The sequence below is a fragment of the Eurosta solidaginis genome, chromosome 3, assembly GCF_040869045.1.
Source record: "Eurosta solidaginis isolate ZX-2024a chromosome 3, ASM4086904v1, whole genome shotgun sequence".
NCBI classification, from domain to species: Eukaryota; Metazoa; Arthropoda; class Insecta; order Diptera; family Tephritidae; genus Eurosta; species Eurosta solidaginis.
In genome coordinates, this window is record NC_090321.1 from 151806260 (window position 1) to 151827361 (window position 21102).

The 21102-nt window shown below is 41.3% G+C and overlaps 1 protein-coding gene and 1 pseudogene across 3 annotated transcripts in view; one reads left to right on the plus strand and one right to left on the minus strand.

Moving 5' to 3' along the window:
• The window catches only part of LOC137244369 (putative sodium-coupled neutral amino acid transporter 11), a 506082-nt gene that overhangs the window by 292945 nt on the left and 192035 nt on the right, over positions 1–21102 (minus strand). The gene's annotated exons all lie outside the window — the stretch shown is intronic.
• Positions 9963–10946, plus strand: LOC137243377 (protein RCC2 homolog pseudogene; annotated as a pseudogene).

Genomic DNA, 21102 nt, shown 5'->3' on the forward strand with positions numbered 1-21102 from the left:
CGACGATGTGCCTCTGCCAATGCCTCTACTGTTTCCCCGTGTGCATACTTTTCGGCCTTTATGGTATTAATCATTAGGGACAGTTGTTTTTGAACCTGCGCATAAAAGTCGGACATCTTTGGACGCCCTTGTGACATTAACGTCAATTGCTGCTCCAACGTTTCTATATCCCTTATATCAGCGTAATGCAGGGAAAGAATTTCCTTTACCCTGCCCCAGTCGGAATCTAGTATATTGTGCGCAAGTAATGCAGAGTCTGCTGCGCCCCTAATCTTCCCCCTAATGTGCCTCAAGATGGCTGCGTAAATCGGCTTATGCCACACTATTTCGTAATCCTTTATTACCTGTTCTACACTCCCGTGATCCATCGAATACCTGCAACTCTTTTACGCAGTCCGGCAGCTTAGCCACCTCCGCTAGCTCGACCTCCGTCCGAGGACTAACTAGCGGTTCTACAGCCGGTTCTGGCCTGCTATCCGATGACTGCCTGCGCACTTCCTCTACTTGGGCTTCTAGCCTCTCCAGATTACTACTGAGCCCTGACAAAGACTCATCGTTATTTTTCGACTCGACGCTTTTGAGCCTTTGGTCCATTTTCTTCAGTTGGGAGAGAATGGCATTGATAGCCCCATTCGTCTGCGTTAGTGACTTCCTGATTTCTTCAGAGTCCATGATTTTATTACTGTAAAAATGGGAGAAGAAAAGGGAAATATAATGTGATTAGATTATACTCACAAAAGCCAGTTTCTCATTGGATTAAAACTATTTGCTTTTTTATATTTCTCTTCTTGAAGGGCTTTTGTCCCTTTTTTCTAAAATAGTTCACTTAATTACTGGGCTTTTAATTTCTTTGCCCTTTTTTTTCTCCACTTAAACGCTTTTTTGAAAAATTTTTTTTTGAATAGTTCACTTAGTTTTTTGGGGATTTAATTTTTTGTCTATTCTCAACTAAACACTTAAACACTTTTTGTCCACTTTGCACCCGCTGTCTCGGGCGCCACTTACAGTTCTCGAAAGGGGAACTGTTAAAAAATTAAAGTTGCGGTGAACTCACTGTTCACCGACCAAAGGAAATACACAAATTTAGTTAAGTTGATACTGAGCTTGATTTATTGTGCACTCGTTGCACTCACTAATACGACTGATCTAAAACATATTCTTTTGTTACCAACTAACTTTTAAGTCTAACTTACTTATGCCTACGTTGCAGATCCCACCACCAGCTGACATTTCATAATCGATGAGTTGAGTGTATAGGCCAATGCTGCTTATGCTGCACTTCTCACGCCTTATTGGTTGTATTGTGTTACCGATCGCTTGCGCGTGTACTGAGTCAGCGAAAGTGCTATTTGGGGCAATGAAGAAGTCACATGCACGGCAACGTGAGTAAAGGGTGCGCCATTAGTTAGTATTGGGATTACAGGTGTGATAACTTATATATGAAACATTATGAATAAAAAGAATTTGATCTAATTTATAATTTTTCGAGTAATTTTTCAACCCGAATAGGACTAGTATTTTAACTAATAAATATCAACCAGGCATGCTTAACCAACGAAACGATATCATTTCGTTACGATAATCAACGTTAATAAACGAAACGAACTCATTTCGTTTCGTTTATTAACGTTAAGATCGTCAAATTAACGAAATGATTTCGTTTCGTTTTCTGCCATATCAAAACGAAATCAAATCGTTTATGTTGATTATTAATTTCAAACTATGCTGGCAAAGCTGATTGATGGCGGAGTCATTAAAGGTGAAAGCATTAGCCAAGCTGATTGCAACTTTTCTCTTGAATTTTGACAGTACGAACATTTCTCAGAGTATTTTTGACATTACCACCAACGAATTACACAAACAAATTAAAACAAAGTTTGTGTGTGTATGTGCGCTCGTTGTTGCCACCTTACGGCTTCACCATGGCTGTAGCATTGCCAGCACAATTCAAACATAAAGTATCACGTTTTTGTTAACGTTTTTAACGTTAACGAAAGCTTTTCGTTTCGGTTAAAAACGAGATACAATTTATTTTGATAATTTCTTTATCGATAATATTTCGAAGTGTTTCAACAGAAACGGTGGAAATTTTTTGATAAACGATTAGCTTAACGTTAATGTGCATCCCTGATATCAACTAGTATGTCAACTGGTATTACAATGATGCATAAACTGGTATGTTGATGTTGAATACACTAACTAGTATGGCAATTGGTATGATATTGATGTATATAATAACTAGTATGCCATCTGGTATAATGCTGGCGCAAAGACTGACTAGTATGTTAATTGGTATGACCATGAGGAGTATGCTGACTAGTATGCCATCTGGTACGATGTTGGTGTATATAATTATTAGTTTGTCAATTGGTAAGATGCTGATGTAGAGACCGACAATTGATATTTTGTAGGGCATCGCCATGTTAAAAATACCAGTTGCTATTATGGAAAAATTACAGTACTCATACTAGTTGGGATTTTTGACAAACTAGTATTCTTGTAGTATACAACTAGTTGGTGTGACTGCAGGGAATAATTAGAACTTATATATTAATGCAAATATTGGAACGATTTTCCGTCATCTCTTGTCAAATTTGGTTTCGAGACAAACCGGTTTCGGCGTTGTACCATCATCATTAAACTGCAGCCACTTTTATATTTACAGCCAAGCAGCAGTTAAGGCAATAATCTCACATAGGAAGAAATGATAGACCACGTTTTGTGCTCATGCCATCCGCTTGCCAGCGAAGACTGTGGCTATTAGGAGTGATACAGCTGTCAGATCTAGAGGCAGCAGGGTTCTAGAAAGCTTCTCGTATTTGCCGTGGTGTGATGGTAGCATGCTCCGCCTACCACACCGAAGATTCTGTGCCTACGCCCCGGGCAAAGCAACATCAAAATTTCAGAAACAAGTTCCTTTAATTAGAAGAAAACTTTTCTCAATAACAAGCCAAACTAATAAAACCGCACTGCGTTTTTTTTAGCGCACGAAAACAACCGGCGTTTTTTTTGCGCAAACCCAAATAAGCATGCGTTGCGACAATGTAAAGCATGTGTGCAAACGTCAAATCTAAATGTCACGCAGAACAAAAATTGGAAATCAAGTTAGGTTTTCACGCAGCAAATTCAATTTGGGTTGCTCTCATACAAGTTGTATGTGCATGAGACAGTTTTTACAGAAAATGACTTGCGTGCGTTTATATTAGGTTGGCTTGTAAGTCGCTGAATTGCGTTATAAGAGCGAATCACGAGAACGGTTGGGCCGATTTCGCTAATTCTTTTTTTAGAATATACCTTGAGATACGAGGATTGTTCTCACGGAGAGAAAAATTCTAAAAATTGCCTAAAAAGTCTTAAAACTCCAATTTTGTAGTAAAAATTCCTAAAATGTTTGTTTACGCAGCTATAAATTCAAATTCGATTGGAAAATTTCTTCTTTGCAATAAGACTTCGAAATATTTACCTTCGTTCTGCATAAAAAAATACTTCATTCCTTTCTTATATCAGCAAAATTATTTAAAAGCAAAAGTAACATTTTTACCAAGAAATACAGTGCGTGTTGTTGTTCGCTGTCACCCGTGGGCGCTAATTGCTTTTGAGTGAGGCATGATGCGACACATACGTACATACATAGCATTCGCTTCGTTATTTAACTTCGGGCGTAGGTTTATAGGTATATATGGATGTATGTATTTTCATATTATGTATGCACATATTGATGCGTGTTGCCAAGTTAATGCAACACAAATGGTTAAGATTCATACATACATATATTGAAAAATACTCTTTCGTTACAAATTATAATCAAAAGTTATATTTTTTGGTATATTTGTATATATATGCTAATGTCTGTGTACTAAGGAGATTTAATTCTCCAATACATTTTTTATGCTAATTTGTATGCTCATCTAAAAACGAAATGACTGAGTATTAATTTTTCATGGCAGCCCTAAATGTGTTTTTTCACGAATTTTCTTATTGAAATTTGTTCGTAATTTGTGCAAGCTGTGCTCATAGCGAGCAAGAATATGCAGATAGATCAATGTTAGGGTAAAACCAAGTCTGCCGGGTCTGTTAGTCCATAATATAAAAATGAGTCGCAAAACTCGAGAACGGTTGGACTCATTTAGCTATTTCTTTTTTTTAGAATATTACATGAAGTACGAGGATGACTCTTACGGAGAGAAAAATCATTTCCAAGAAGTGGACCAGAGACTGATCCATTCGAACGATTTCTATTCACGATTCGATTTGCCTGAAATTTAGTATATAGGTAGACATTTGCTTAGATTAGTATTTACGAAACTTTTTTCCGGAAAGTGGAGCGGGGATTCGTTCGGTTTGCCTGAAATTTCATATATAGGTAGCCATTTGTCTAGAATCGTATTCACGACACTTCGGGCTAGGGACCGATATATTCGTACAAGTTCTGTTTATAGTTCGATTTGGTTGAAATTTGGAATATAGGTAGCCCTTTGCCTAGATTAGGAATTACGATTCTTTTTCTCGGGCAGTGGACCAGGGACCGATCTATTCAAACCAATTCTACTAATCTTTTTGAAATTTGGTATATTGGTAAACCTTTCCCTAGATTAATATTTACGAAACTTTTTTTTCCAGGAAATGGACCAGGGACCGACTGGGAGTGGGATTGGGACTGGAATTAGAACTGTAACTAGGACCGGAACTGTTATTGTGACTGGGACTGTGACTAGAACTGGGTGGGGGTGAGGTAAGAGTTAAAAACTTCTTAAGAGATATGCAGATATACCAAGGTTAGGGAAGAACAACGCCTGCGGGGTCTGCTAGTTTTATTATAAATATTCCTCTTTAAAAAGCAACGCTGGTGTGGGCGAAGAACGTGTTTTTGGCCCCACGGTAGGAAGATTCAGCCTCCACAACGAAGACACCCCTGATGGGTTGAGGCTGATCGCCTTCGCCGGTGCTGGAAACACATCAAGCTACATGGCAGTCCCCATATCGAAAAATAACTGGTACGATGGAGAATCCGGTATTGCAACCGAAAGAAAAGACGTTACCTACCTGTTTGTTAAGCATTTCATTTCTCTCCCTTATGGGGGGTTATCTTGAAAGATTTGAGGACTTTGTTACGGCTATGGATTTTAGGTACAATTACGAATGCATTCCCGCCAAAATGTAGATCCTGATCGAACGTCATTCCCGGTATTTTTGGATGTAATTATGGAGCCGACAATCGAGTTCGAGTCGTCGAGCTTGATACCGCGAGAGGGCACACGACGAGACCAATCACAAAGTTGGTCTTGCTTCCTCCTTGCGAGGAGAGGGTCGGAGATCTTTAATACCCCACTTCTAATTCTCCCTAATTCCAATTCTTTTCTAGTCAGGGTGCGACACCGAATTAGGGATCTAAAGCTTGTCTACAATTTTTTATTATCCTATTACAAATTATCCAAGACCAACAACCCTTCATGCAACACTCCTTAGGAACCAATTTCAAACCAACGATGCGGTTGGCGAATTGCATTGCTCTTTAAAATAGATCTAGGTTTAAAAGCTTTTCCTATCAGCCATGAAATTATTATACAACAGGAGAATTTCCTGTCTGCAAACCTATATTTTATCTAAACAGTAGTACACCTTTGCAGATGGCATTGGGTTAAGATTGCCTAATGTTTAGATAAAGGTGAATACGAGCTCAAATGGGAACGCGTGGGTTAGGCCATATCTATATATACAACTTAACTAATTCACCTCGGCGCAAGACTTGTTTTCATGCGCCCATGGCCTTGCTTTGGGCATGAGTGAAATGTACGCTCCTAGGTATAGCGGAGCCATTCACACATCTCCTATTTGGCGGAGTCACATTCATACAACTGCCTATGTTTGGCATGAGTGCACTAACCGCTCCTATGTTTAGCGGAGCCATTCACACACCTCCTATTTGGCGGAGTCACATTCATACAAACAAATAAAATGGGGGCCAAACTAACACGTTCCCAAAATTTTACTCATGATAATGACATATCTTCAACATGCTCCTCTAAGACTTTCATGGCTGACAAAAAAAGTTTTTCCCCAGAATTTAAAAGCTGATAACTTAGTTCACAAAAGTTCTTTCGCACGTGCGTGGAGCACAAAAAGTTTCGAATCATTTTTTTTTTTTTATTTTAACCTTATTTCAAAAGGACAAAATTCCCCAGGGGCAAAAGGAAACCTGTACGGTTGGTATAACCAATGATCAATGGAAACTATTGCAAGTGAAGATCCAATCACTAGCAAGTTTTAGGAGAAATTATTAGCATTTCAATCCAGACGTTACGTAGACCTTTCGCCGTCACTGTCTATTTATTTTTCTACGCCACCCTGAATATGTTTAATAAATGCTGGATAAGCTTTAAATAAATACGTTTTTGCAACTGCATTACTCAGTGCAAACCACAAGGCGAGCAAGCTGAGAACAAACAACCAGTCCGAATTGACATCTAAGATAATACATGTAGCGATATATTGGGTGTACAGAATATGAAATAAAGTAGGATTCGTACGTTGTTCTCTATCGCCTTGTGGTGATGGCTCCCATTTCTCGATAAATACTGTGGATGAGAGAAAAATGGTTAATACATAAATACGTGGTTCCATTTAGTTCAATGCACCTTATTAGATTAAAATGTGGATGTGGAGCTATCTGTAGATATGTTGTAGATATAAAAATATTCTGCGATTGGCTTACTGTTGGTAGGCCCCCGAGATGACCAGGCCAAATATGGTGGCCTGAGCTAGTAGCCCGTTAGTCGTGGACGGTGGCGTGCCGCTGATCATAAGACTGGCATAAACATCAGCGCCGAGTGTAAGTCGCACTGGTGCGGCGCGGTAAAAATCGGGGTCTGCCAACCGCATAAACTGGAAAGGCGTTGCGATTGTGGAGTCTACGCTAGCGATCGGGTTGAGACGGTTATGGCGTGTTATTACTATAGCTTGGGTGATTACCCTCCCTGCTACCCCATACTTCCCGCGCAATATGAGTGTACATCTCGTTGGTGACGTGGAATTCATGCGCTCCGGATGGAGTTCGTTCGCCAGATTGGCATCAATCACTGTGTTTGGGGAGCAGGGATCGATGAGTGCGCGTACCAGATGCAGGCGTCCTCCGGACTCGATGCGAACAACTGCCGTGGGTGCGATCGCGATAAACGATCTTATTATCGATGGTGTGGCTGGGGTTGCTATAACTCGGCCGGTCCTAAAGCGTTTGGGCACTTCTTTTCGTCGGACAAGTGCTCGCCCACGGTCTTCTTCTCGGGATTCATACGGGACCGTTCTACCCGATGTGCGCCGCGATGAGCGGAAAGGACGCGTTTCCGCGTCACCACGTCTCACATGAGTAGAACGGGGGGGGGGGGGGGGGGGGGGGGTGGTCGGAAAGGACGTGTTTCAGAGCCACCGACGTGTGATTTCTGCTTGCTCCCAGTTGGTCGTACAGCTTCGGTTTCTAATTGCCGTTGTTGTTCGTGCCGTAATAGCGGTCGGAAAGGACGTGTTTCAGAGCCGCTCTGTTGTCTACGAAGGGTAGCTAATGCCGCCAATCTTGCTTCTTCTTCTTCTTCGGCATCCCAATCATCCATTTGTTGCGCCCAAGACTTGGTTCTTTCGGTGAGGGCCAGGGATAAGGCCCCGTCTGAGCTTTCTCCGTCATCGAGAAGGTCGCTTGTGGTTTGCCTCCATTCCTTGGTTTCGTCCCGGTGAAGGGTAGTATGATGATGCTCGTTGCATCGATAGCACTTGTCCTTACTTGTGCATACCTCGTGACTGTGGAAAGGGGACAAACAGTTGATGCAATAGTTATGTTCGCGGACCGCCTGCCACCTCTCTTCAGCGGACATCCTGCGGTATTGTGCGCAGAATCGTACGCCGTGATTTGCGGCGCAAAGGCGGCATGGTACGGAGAAACTTCTGGAACGCTCCTCTGTCTTGACGCGAGTTGCCGTGAAACGAGTCATTCTAAAAACATAATCGAGCGTTATTACATTGATTTCGTCTACATGGATGGCTAGTGCGGTTATGTATGAGGACGTTTTTTTTTTTTTTTATTAATATTTGCTATTATTATAATTAAGAAGGGGAAAGGGGAAAACCGCTAAACTGATTTTAGCACCCATCATCCCATGTAGATGGTGCTCTGGTATTTTACCTTACATATTTCAGCCTTTGGTCGGTCGATGTCGCTGAGCTGGCGCGACATAATTTGTGGTGTGTTTTAATTTTACTACAAGTGGCGTGCCACCACACACTACAGATTCCGAACTTGACTGTTGTACGTGTATGAAAAATGCTTGCGCAGTTGCGATTTCATCATTCAACCTTATTGTTTCGATGTGTATTGTCGATAAAGCTAAGGCCACACTGAGCTGCACTACACTGCGCTGCAAAATATTCTTCGCATGTATTCTTATGGAACAATTCACACCTAGCGGTAGCAGCACTGCGCGGCGCGGCCATGAGCGGCACTGTTGATCAAATAGAAAAAGTGAAGCGCCGCTGCCGCTACATGTCGCACCGCTTAGTGTGCACGCACTTTAATTGCCGTCTTCCAGGGAGTTTTACAGCTCCACCTCACGCTCAACTCTCACGGGAATGCTCTGGATCATTGATAGACTTGAGAAGAGATGGCGTCAAATTTGCACACACGCGAGATGTGACAGTCAGATGCCGCCGCTGTTTTTCATTTAACTCATACGGCGAAAGGCCGTGAGAAGAAAGAGGAAAAAAAACACAAGAGCTGAAAGAGAATGACGTAAAAATTGCCCTTAAAAATATCGGAACTCCTGTTTACATGCGCAGTGCGCCACCTCCTGTAATTCCATCATGGTCAAGCATTGCAAAACAGACGCTAACCTCAGGCAAAAATCACTTCGAAAACCCCCTGTCGCGCTGCCACACTACATGTCGCGTATAAAATATCTCTACCAATCATTCGCTGAAGCAGTCAAGTGTGACGTAGACGCGCAGAAAAAAGCAATATTGAGCTCGTGAATGCACAATCTTCTGTGTGTGATTTGTGATGCTTGACTGCTTGATTGTCAGAAGTGAAGTGTAGAAATTTTGACATTTACTACACTTTTCCACTTCCTGAACGAGAAAATTCCGATTAGCCCAAGTGAGACCTACTACACGTGTGTGCGCGCAAGTTTTTGATTTTCACAAGTTTCTGAAGAACAATTTTTCTTGTTTTAAAGGACCAATTTCTGCATTTATAAAATTCCGAAGTAATATCAACAAAATGGCACAAGCTATTAAGAAAATCATGCCTATGCTGGATCGCATTCCCATCAAACGCGTGGAAGCAGTTAGTACCACCTTTTTTTCATAGTGCAATCGCTTTGAAAATCGTTTTTAGAATAATTCTCTATTTCAGCACCCCTTTGTGCCGTGCCAATCAGTGCTTCATACTTTGCATTTTTATAAAAACCATTGCAAAATAGTACACAAATAAAAAGCTTATTAAATGGTAAGTAAAGTACAACAATCCTTTTGTAGCGAATCTTAAGGCAGGCGACAGATTATTAACAAGTGGTACACCGCTTAATAGAAGCGTCTTTAGTGATAAATATGTTGTAGGTGGTATGTTGAATGAAATCTTTACAAACTTGCTGCTCATTATTTGAAAGTAAATCGCTACCCAAAGGTTTTTGTAGATGCTTCAATTCATCTATTTGAGCACGTAAACTACTGCTCATTGGTATTGTTGCTGTAGGTGATATTTGCGATTTCATATCAATAATATTATTGTTTTCCGGAAACAATAGTTGATGAAGTTGTGGTTTTTCGTTTACGACGACGTCGTTTATTTGGAGTTTTTATTATGACTGCGTTGGCTTTTGAGACGCTCTGTGTATATACTTTATGCCTTTGATAACTTTAGAATGTGAGCGCTTTTTATCTCAAGCTTTTGACAATCGTGTTTTCCTTTGATTTAAATTTCGATGGCTACTTTTTTCCTTTGTTTGGAACGCGTCAACGTTGTCCAAGTTGCATGTGGTCGGCACCATTCTCTCCTTTTGACGGAGACAGGTACTGTTTATGCCTGCGGAGAGAATAAGTCAGGCCAATGTGGTATAGGTAACACCCAGCCGGTGGTAAGTATCCCAACCCCAATAAACTACCGTGGTCCGCCAATTATTCGTATATGTTGAGGAGCCGAGTTTGACATTAGAGGTAATTTGCATACATTTGGGTTACCCGAATACGGTCAATTGGGACATAACACAGATGCAAAGTATTTCGTCCATGCGAACAAATTATCTTGTCACTTTGAAACGTCTCCAAAATAAAGGAAAAATCGTACTTTATATTGCGAAAGGCAAGAGGGACATGTAATACCTATAGAGAATGTTCAAATTGTCGACTTCGCCTGCGGTAATAATCATACGGTCGCCACTGATTCTAAGAATCGTGTGTATAGTTGGGGATGTGGCAGCTTTGGGCGCCTTGGTCAAGCAGAGCCTACGGACGAGATGGTACCTCGTTTAATAAAATTTCTCGACATGCAAGGACGTGATGAACGTAATGTATATTGTGGCGCAACCTTTAGTCTTGTCCTCAACGAGCTTGGCGTACTCTTTCTATTTGGGCAAAATAAGAAGACGGGAGAAGCAAATATGTACCCAAAACCTGTTCAGGACTTATCTGGGTGGAACATTACTGATGTCGGATGCGGAAACACTTCTATTATCCTATCAGCTGATGATACCTTACTAGCCTGGGGCGCTTCTCCTACCTATGGGGAATTGGGTATTGGCGAGTTCCCAAGGTCGTCCACTGTTCCTAAGGAAGTCCTCAAAATGGATAATATGAAAATACCTCAGGTCGCTATGGGTTATTCTCATGCTATATTACTAGTAGATACTGCTCACGAGTCAACTAAACACAAATATGATAAGTTACTAGAATATACTATCGGTGACTGAGTAATGCAGTTGCAAAAACGTATTTATTTAAAGCTTATCCAGCATTTATTAAACATATTCAGGGTGGCGTAGAAAAATAAATAGACAGTGACGGCGAAAGGTCTACGTAACGTCTGGATTGAAAGGCTAATAATTTCTCCTAAAACTTGCTAGTGATTGGATCTTCACTTGCAATAGTTTCCATTGATCATTGGTTATACCAACCGTACAGGTTTCCTTTTGCCCCTGGGGAATTTTGTCCTTTTGAAATAAGGTTAAAATAAAAAAAAAAAATGATTCGAAACTTTTTGTGCTCCACGCACGTGCGAAAGAACTTTTGTGAACTAAGTTATCAGCTTTTAAATTCTGGGGAAAAACTTTTTTTGTCAGCCATGAAAGACTTAGAGGAGCATGTTGAAGATATGTCATTATCATGAGTAAAATTTTGGGAACGTGTTAGTTTGGCCCCCATTTTATTTGTTTGTATGAATGTGACTCCGCCAAATAGGAGGTGTGTGAATGGCTCCGCTAAACATAGGAGCGGATAGTGCACTCATGCCAAACATAGGCAGTTGTATGAATGTGACTCCGCCAAATAGGAGATGTGTGAATGGCTCCGCTATACCTAGGAGCGTACATTTCACTCATGCCCAAAGCAAGGCCATGGGCGCATGAAAACAAGTCTTGCGCCGAGGTGAATTAGTTAAGTTGTATATATAGATATGGCCTAACCCACGCGTTCCCATTTGAGCTCGTATTCACCTTTATCTAAACATTAGGCAATCTTAACCCAATGCCATCTGCAAAGGTGTACTACTGTTTAGATAAAATATAGGTTTGCAGACAGGAAATTCTCCTGTTGTATAATAATTTCATGGCTGATAGGAAAAGCTTTTAAACCTAGATCTATTTTAAAGAGCAATGCAATTCGCCAACCGCATCGTTGGTTTGAAATTGGTTCCTAAGGAGTGTTGCATGAAGGGTTGTTGGTCTTGGATAATTTGTAATAGGATAATAAAAAATTGTAGACAAGCTTTAGATCCCTAATTCGGTGTCACACCCTGACTAGAAAAGAATTGGAATTAGGGAGAATTAGAAGTGGGGTATTAAAGATCTCCGACCCTCTCCTCGCAAGGAGGAAGCAAGACCAACTTTGTGATTGGTCTCGTCGTGTGCCCTCTCGCGGTATCAAGCTCGACGACTCGAACTCGATTGTCGGCTCCATAATGGAGTTTGGTTATTCGTCCTAATCTCCATTCGTTCGGAGGTAAATTTTCCTCTTTTATGACTACCAGGTCCCCTTGTTTCAGATTGGCTTGTGGGTGTTTCCACTTGGTGCGTTTTTGCAATTCGGTGAGATATTCGGACTTCCACCGTTTGCAAAACGTTTGATGTAATGCCTTCAGCTTCTCCCAGCGGTTGACAAGTGAGGCACGATTTTCACTGACGTCAATCTCTGGTGGGGCTAGTAGATGACCGCCAATGAGGAAGTGTCCCGGAGTGAGTGGTTCCAAGCTGGACGGGTCGTTGGAGGAGGGGCTCAGAGGTCTCGAGTTGAGACAAGACTCAACTCTGCAAAGAAGGGTACTGAACTCCTCCATAGTAAATTTGTAGTCCAACGCTATCTTTTTGAAGTGGTTTTTAAAACTTTTGACTCCAGCTTCCCACAGTCCGCCCATATGAGGGGCGGCTGCAGGTATGAAGTGCCATTGAAGGGTTTGGTGATAATACTTCGATAGGGTTTGGTTACGCGCATCGGCGAGGAAAGCTTTGAGTTCGGATCGAAGTGCTCGAGAGGCACCGACGAAGTTTGTTCCTTTGTCGGAGTATATGTTCTTCGGACATCCTAGCCTGGCGACAAACCGATCGAAAGCTGCTAAAAAGGCGGCGGTACTGAGGTCACTCGCGACTTCTAAATGAATCGCCTTGGTGGCAAAGCAGACAAAGAGGCAGACGTAACCCTTTGATATGCGGCATCCTCTTCCGCTATAAGATTTAATGTCAAACGGTCCGGCAAAATCTACCCCCGTATTGGTGAAAGCCCGGGAAAAGGTGGTTCGCTCTGGAGGTAGATCTCCCATCAGTTGGGTTTGGGTCCGTTTGCGGAATATGGTGCAGGTTTTGCAATTATGTATGACCGATCGGATCATATTTTTTACCCTAGGTATCCAATATTCTGTGCGTAGGCGACGAAACATCAGTTGGTTCTCACCATGCAGGGTATCTTTGTGGATGAACTGGACAAGAAGTCGTGTGAGCCGGCAGTCATACGGCAGAATGATCGGGTGCCGTTCACTGTAGGGAAGATCCTTGGCCCCTGAAAGACGACCGCCCACCCTCAATATGCCCTTTTCATCGACAAGCGGGGTAAGAGGCAGGATTTCACTCTTTGAACCGATGAGTTTCCCGGATTTCAAACTCGAAAGTTCCTCCGAATAATGCTTCCGTTGGTAGAGAGCTATTAAAGGACTTGTCGTGGCCTGAATTTCATTGGGTGAAATGAAGTACGATTCCGCTTTAAAGGAAGATTTTGTTTTAGTATTGGTTCTTTGCGAAAACCTTATAATATATGATATGACCCGCAAGGCTCTAGAAAGTTCTGAAAACCTTTCTAGGATATCCTCATTTCCACTTATTTTTGATGTGGGAAAGGCTTTTACGCGCTTTTGCTCAATATTTGTCTGATACTCCTTTTCTTGATTTGGCCACTTTGAATTGTCTTCTTGTAACCAAGAAGGTCCCTGCCACCACAAGGAGCTTGCGACTAGGTCTTTTGCTGACATCCCTCTGCTAGCCAAATCTGCTGGGTTTGATGCAGACTCTACGTGGTGCCAGGCACTGTTCTCTACCTTTTCTACGATTTTGGTTACTCGATGAGCAACAAACGTTGACCAATAGCAGGGAGGTTTTTTAATCCACGCTAAAACAATCGTTGAGTCAGTCCATAGATGTGTATGGAATTTTCCCAAGTTCAGGTTTTCGCGCACGGATTCTAAAATTTCGGCTAACAAGACTGCTCCACACAGTTCTAATCTAGGTAGCGAAATTGTTTTTACGGGAGCTACTCTTGTTTTCGCAATTAGTAGGCTGACGTGGACCTCCTCATTAACCCTTGCCCTAAGAAATATTGTAGCTGCATAGGCTTTTTCGGATGCGCCGCAGAATCCATGTAATTCAACGTCCGCATTTAGTGTAAAATTTACCCATCTTGGTATCTGAATATTGTTAATATCCGGGTAGTCTTCCATAAAGGTCTGCCATTTATCTAGGGTACGCGTGGACACTGCCTCGTCCCAGTCCGTTCCTTCCAGCCAGATGTTTTGCATGATGATCTTGGCTACTATGATGACTGGCGCGAGCCATCCCAAAGGATCGAAGAGTTTGGCGATCGCTGAAAGTATTGCCCTTTTTGTCAGGGCCTCACGATTTTCGATAGGTTTTGCGGTAAAATAGAAATAATCCGAATGCGCGTTCCATCTGATGCCTAATGTTTTGACTGTACTCGCATCCTCGAATTCCAGAAAATCTTCGTTTAGCAAGTGGGATTTTGGGATTCCTTTCAGTATTCGGCTGCAGTTCGAAGTCCACTTTCGCAAAGAAAAACCTGCTGACCGTAGTACGTGGGTGACTTCCTCCCGAGCTTTAATTGTAGACTCGATGCTGTGGCCTCCTGCTAGCACGTCATCGACGTACATGCTTGTACGCAGAATGCTGGCTGCTATGGGTGATGAAGTCTCTACATCATCTGCTAGTTGGTGCAGTGTCCTTATTGCCAAATACGGAGCACAGTTAACTCCAAACGTTACTGTCTTTAATTCATAGACGTTGATAGGATCCCCTGGATTATTGCGAAATACTATTCTTTGGAACTGGGTTTGGTTGGGCATTACCCATATTTGGCGATACATCTTCTCTATGTCGCTGTTAAAGACATATTTGAAGAATCGCCAACGAAGGAGCAGAATTGTTAGGTCGGCCTGCAGTACGGGGCCGGTGTATAACACGTCATTCAAACTAGTGCCATTGGCAGTGGGACACGATGCGTTAAAAACTACTCTTACTTTTGTAGTCGTGCTCTCCTCTTTTATTACCGCATGATGAGGCAAAAAATAGCAATTTGTTGCATGGGGAGGGATAATTGTGGGAACTTTTGTCATATGCTTTAGTGTTTCGTATTCCGCTAATACTCTGTTGTATTCAGTTTGCAGGGCTGGCGTTTTCGATAGACGCGTCTCGTTTCGGTAAAACTGAGAGCAAGCGCTTTTCAGAGAGGGCCCTAATGTGATGCTGTTTGGAAACCCCTGCTTGAATGGTAGGGCTACGATGTATTTCCCATCAGTATTCCTTTTTGTTGTCGCTTTGTAAAGTGCCTCGCAATAGACATTATCCTCAGTGAGGGACCTTTTCTTAGGGATATCTTCTAGTTCCCAAAAGGCAGTCAATTGTTTCTCGATGCTGATTTCATTAAAAAAAGATACTCGGTTATTAATTGGCTGAGTTGCTTCTGTGCGACCGGTTAATATCCAACCGAAGACGGTTTCTTGGGCGAGAAGCGTATTTAAGACGTTCTTCCGTATGCCGTCTAGAATTACTTGAGGATAAATGTCGCCTCCTAGGATTAGGTCCACTGGTTCGTTAACGAAGAACCTTTTATCCGCCAGAACAAGATCAGGGAACTCTTGTCGAGTCATTGCGTCAACTTGACATGTTGGAAGATCCCCTGTCAACTGAGGTAGGACCAGAACCACTGTATCAATGCATACTAAGGGGTTTATAAGGGAACCCAGTCTTATGGAGCAGGACTCTTTCACTTGCGCAGATGGTGTGTTATTAATGCCTGAAACTTGGACGTGCAATCGTTTCGATGGCAGATGTATTCTGTTTTTGAGTCTTTCTGTTATAAACGAACATTCAGACCCAGAGTCTATAAGTGCTCTCGCGGTGAAATCCACTCCATTATAGTTTATTTTCACTCGTGCTGTGCCTAGTAATACCCCCTTTGTTGTATGTGCATGACAGGAAGAGACGCTATTAATATTTTCTTTTCTCTTTTCAGAGTCCATCCTTGCCCTTGCCTGTTGTGAAGTGGAGGGTATGTTATCATTGTTATGTTGGTTGCCCCTTTGGGGAGTTGTTGATGTTGTTTTTGGATGAGCTGTCGGAAGATGGAGCAAGGTGTTGTGCCTTGAGTGACATGAGTTGCAGTTGAATGGACTCGTGCATCTTGTCACTGTGTGCCCAGCCGACAAGCAGTTCAGACAACAGTTGTTGCTTTTCACATAAGCTATTTTGTCTGCCGTGGACAGCTTACGGAATTTTTGGCAGTTTCGTAATTTGTGCTCCTTACTGTTGCACATCTTACATGCCGTTTTTGGAACGCTGGCTTGGTAAACTCCAAGTTTTGTAGGCATTTCCTTTGAACTATTCGTATGAGTTTTGGGCGGCTTGGATGGTTTGCTACCCTTTATGTCAGACACAGTTTCTAGAGTCTGAAAACGGCTGGACAGGAATTTGTCCATATCCTCCCATTTTTCTTCTCTACGTTTTGTTCCCATAGCGCCAAGGTGGATTCCGGGAGCTTTGTGGAACATAAGTATGTTATAATTGCATCCCAGTTTGTAATGTGGATTTGGTGACATTGAAGAGCCGATATGCAATTATTTATTTCGCGTTGTAATTTTTTTATTGCTGTTCCGCATTCGTATTCGACTGCCGTAAGATTAAACAAAAGTTTCAATTGCGTGTTCACTAGGACACGCTTATTCTCATACCTGTCTTTTAAGTTTTTCCAGGCTGTTTGAAACCCTTCATTCGTCAGGGAGCACCTTTCTACTATTTCTTTTGCTTCCCCTTGAGTTTTCTGCCTTAGGTAGTAAATTTTTTCAACATCTTGCAGATCCTTGTTGAGAATATATAAGGCCGTGAACATATCTCTAAAAGCCGGCCAAGAAAGGTAATCACCTTTAAACACATCGGTATCGCAAGGGGGCAGCCGGATTTTATGTCCATGATTCGGATTGGTTTCCACTTTTGTGGCAGGGGCATTTGCAGGTGGTGCTAATTTTTCCACTTCAGCAGCGATCGTAGCCATGCATTTCATATAGCATGCGAAACAGCTTTTATTTTTCTGCTTAATGGATTGCAGGTCCTCTTTCGTAATATCTGTAGAGTTGAGGAGACCTTCATAAAGTGACTTTGTCTTCTTCCATAGTGCTTTCAGCTCCTCTTGCTGTATTGCAAGGGTGTGTTTGTTTTGTTCAGCGATTGGCATCGCATTGAACTCCTGCTCAAACTCCACTATGGAGTCTGTCATTCTTATGTAGGTCTCCATTTTTTTTATTATTTTAAATATCTTGTCTCTTTTAAGGAACGAGAGCGGAAGTAATGACTCTTAGTATTGTGCTTGCAACGAAAGCGAAACTATAAGAATTGACACAGATAGAAATCTGTTTCAAGATTTAATGTGTATTTGTGTATTATTGTTGAAATTTCTAAGAGTGACACAGATAGAAATTTGGATGCAAATTTAATGTGTCAAAATTGTTATTTGATGAAAAGGTGAAGTGGGCTAATTGTGCCAAACCAATTTAGTATTCCAAGAAAAAGGTATTGAATGCAATTCTGTACTTCTTCGACGATGAAAAACGTAATGAACTTATTTATTTTGATTTATTTTCCTGTTTGATACACAATTTTGAAAATAACTTTATTATGGACTGTAAGTAAATAGTGTCTCCTACCAGCCACTAGCCATCCAATGGTGTATATAAGTCGTCGTGGCTTGGATATTGTGTACAAGTGTATAAACTGAAGTGAATCTGTGACAAGTTTACAAAAAACATCAACCAGGTGGAAATAAAGGTGTTGTGTACTTCTTATCGAAATTTCGAATGAAAAGAGACTATCCCTAAGCCTTATGTTGCACAGTGCAGTGGAGGTGAGGAGAGAAAAAAAAAATTTTTTTTTTTTTCACTGCCTGTCTGCCTTGAGCTGTGTCGGAGGACTCTTACCACTGGTGGGGGAGTCAACCGATAGTCAAAAGGCGATTGGTGTGTTTAAAAAACACGAAATTTCCACCTACTTCGGATTATAAACCTATCACGAGTTCACTTCTATACGTTCACGTATTGCAAAAAAAAAATGGTGGTGCATGAACTAATAGAACCAACGTACCTTGTGTCACTTAAGTGATGATGTGTTTTATGATATGTGTAGATGTGCAGACTGTATGAAGTGTTGACTGTATGATGCGATGACTATATGATGTGCGGAATGTATGAAGTGTTGACTGTATGTATGCGATGACTATATGATGTGCGGACTGTATGATGTGATGACTGTATGATGCGATGATAATGTGATGTGTGGACTTTATGATGTGATGACTGTGTATATACAATGCTCGCTATTACCACTCGTCGCTAATTAATGGCTGATCGCTGGTATTTCTTTTAAGTCTCACTTATTTTATTGCAAATTTTCACCGTCGATTATAATATTTTGTTGAAAAATTTTCACTTTAAATTTTAATGCGCTGGCTGAATATTGTGTTCACTTCGATTTTCCTGGCGCGATAGGACCAATGATTACGTGTAATTCGGGGACGATGGGGATTCGCTCGCACGTAAAACCAAAAAGAAATGTAAAAGAAAAGGGACTAGTTAGTGACTTATTAAAAACCAACACTTTCACTAATCTAATTAACAACAAACTTTCTTTATTCAATAATTCAAAGTAAATGGAAAAATTAAATTACGAAGTATTTCGGAAATTACTTTAATTTAATGGTTTGGAATTCGCACTTGAAACAATGAATGCTTACCTTCGGTGTGGTTGCTGGAGCTCACTTGCTGATGTTCAAAAGAAAAGTGAAAGTGAAAAAAAAGGAAAGAGTCCATGGCACCCGCCGATTGCTAACTTTCGTCGAGTTTTCCCCTACTCAATTAGTTCTCGGCTGTGCAAGGACAGTTACCGGTAATGGTTAAGTATACGGGCCGTATTAGGGTGAACTAAAAGTTATTTTAAAAATATTTAGGCTGGTGGCCTAAACAAACAGTCTTTCTAAATACACGTCAGCCAGAGAAACGATATAAGGTGTTAAAGTTTACTGAAACTGGTCAAGCAGCTGGTTATTGCGCCAATATATTTGAACGATATGAAAAGCGGCCAACCGAGCACCCCGACTATAATTTCAACGGCATGTGCATTATAGAGTTTGCGATGTTGTTTAAGCCACCCTACACGAAACCACCAACAATTAATGAAAAGAGCATCGATACAGATGCGTATGTACCACGCGCGCCAACAGTAAGAAAAGGTCTTATTATACTAACAAACAATACAAAAATGACTATAAGAAATACCCCAGCTGTAGTACGGGTTCCTAACTTCGTAGCAGCTTCTTATCCCGAATCATATTATTATAGTTTACTAATCCAGTATAGGCCCTATCGCAATGAGACAGAACTGATGGAAGAATATAATAGTGCCAGAGACGCAGTTCTTGCAAGAAAGGTTAAAGGAAACTAATGCTTATTTGAGTATCTATCGCGAGCATGACAGGCAACTTGAAAACGCGTTCAATCAAGTACACGCATTTCTGATTTTGGAACCGGAAGAGCCCATTGAATTGGACTGTGAAGAAGAAGTTCCACATCTGCCAACGAATGATATACAGTTCATACTGGCTAAGCAGTCGATGAATGCTGGACAAAAAGAAATTTTCAAAATATCTCAGTCCATACAATCTCAAATTTTGGGTGCAAAAGAGCGCTTAAAGATATTCTTCACGGGTGGCGCTAGTGTCGACATTTTTACCAAATTTACTAAGAGACAAAATTATCAGGTGCTATGCAAAGGATGCAGTAAAAGTATGCGCCGTCACGTGAGTCGCAGCATGATTGATAAATGGAGCTATCATACACAGCACCTTAAAGTTGCCAGTACAGAAAGATGGCCGAATAACGGGTATATCACCCCTGACTGGAAACTATTTGCGAATAATAAGGCAGCAATGGAAGCAGACGGAGTTTCTGATCATCGATGAAATTTCTATGGTATTGCCCGATTAAGGCAAATTAAGAATTGTGAAGGTGATTTCTTTGGAGGAGTGAACGTGTTACTTTTTATTGATCTTTTGTAATTGACTCCCATCAAACGCTCCGGGGCACTTATATTCAAACAGCTCGAATACCTGCAACCAGCCACGCATCTGTGGCGGTTGTTTACGCTTTGTGAGCTAACTTAGAATATGCGTCAGCAAGGTGACCAAAATTTTATTGAAGTACTAAATGCTTTGAGAATCGGTGAGCTAACCGCCAATCATTTTAGTATTTTGATGCAAAGAGTTATTCAAGACCCAAGTGATGAATTCGCAATAGACAAGGCGCTAAGGGTATACCCCACTAATCAGCAAGTAAACGATCACAATGCTACTGTTTTGAATTTGTTCCGAAACAAGGGTGCTAGAATTTATAAAATAAAAGCTCAGGACCAGCTAATTGACGCCACGGAAATACAGATAATTTAAATTTAGCTAATATAATACCAACAGATATAAACAAGACTGCAGGCTTACCAGCTGAACTGGAAATATTTGTAGGGGCAAGAGTTATGTTGCGGTCCAATATTGATGTATCGGAAGGATTGGTGAACGGCGCAATCGGATGCATTACTGAAATTGTTTGGCCTCCGTTTCGTCGAACTCAAAAGTATCAAACCTATGTACCGTCAGCTCAGATCGACTTTGGAAGAGACGGCGTACACATTATTCACCCTAAGGATGTTAGCACAGTTAACTACGCAGTTGTGTATTTAGGCCCAAATTGTTCGATGAGGGACAAGCATACGTGCCGCTGAGTAAAGTCTTTGGAAGGATTATGAATTGAGGAGTTAGATTGTAAAAAAATGTCAGGAAGCAGTCTTTGTAATAATGAGGCACTAAATGAACTAAATAGAATGAGAGATAACAGGCAATTAAAAAAAACTAAAAACTTGAAAATAAAATATATAAAACAAGTAAGGAAGGCTAAGTTCGGGTGTAACCGAACATTACATACTCAGCTTAGAGCTATGGAGACAAAATAAGGGAAAATCACCATGTAGGAAAATGAACATAGGGTAACCCTGGAATGTGTTTGTATGACATGTGTATCAAATGGAAGGTATAAGAGGGAGT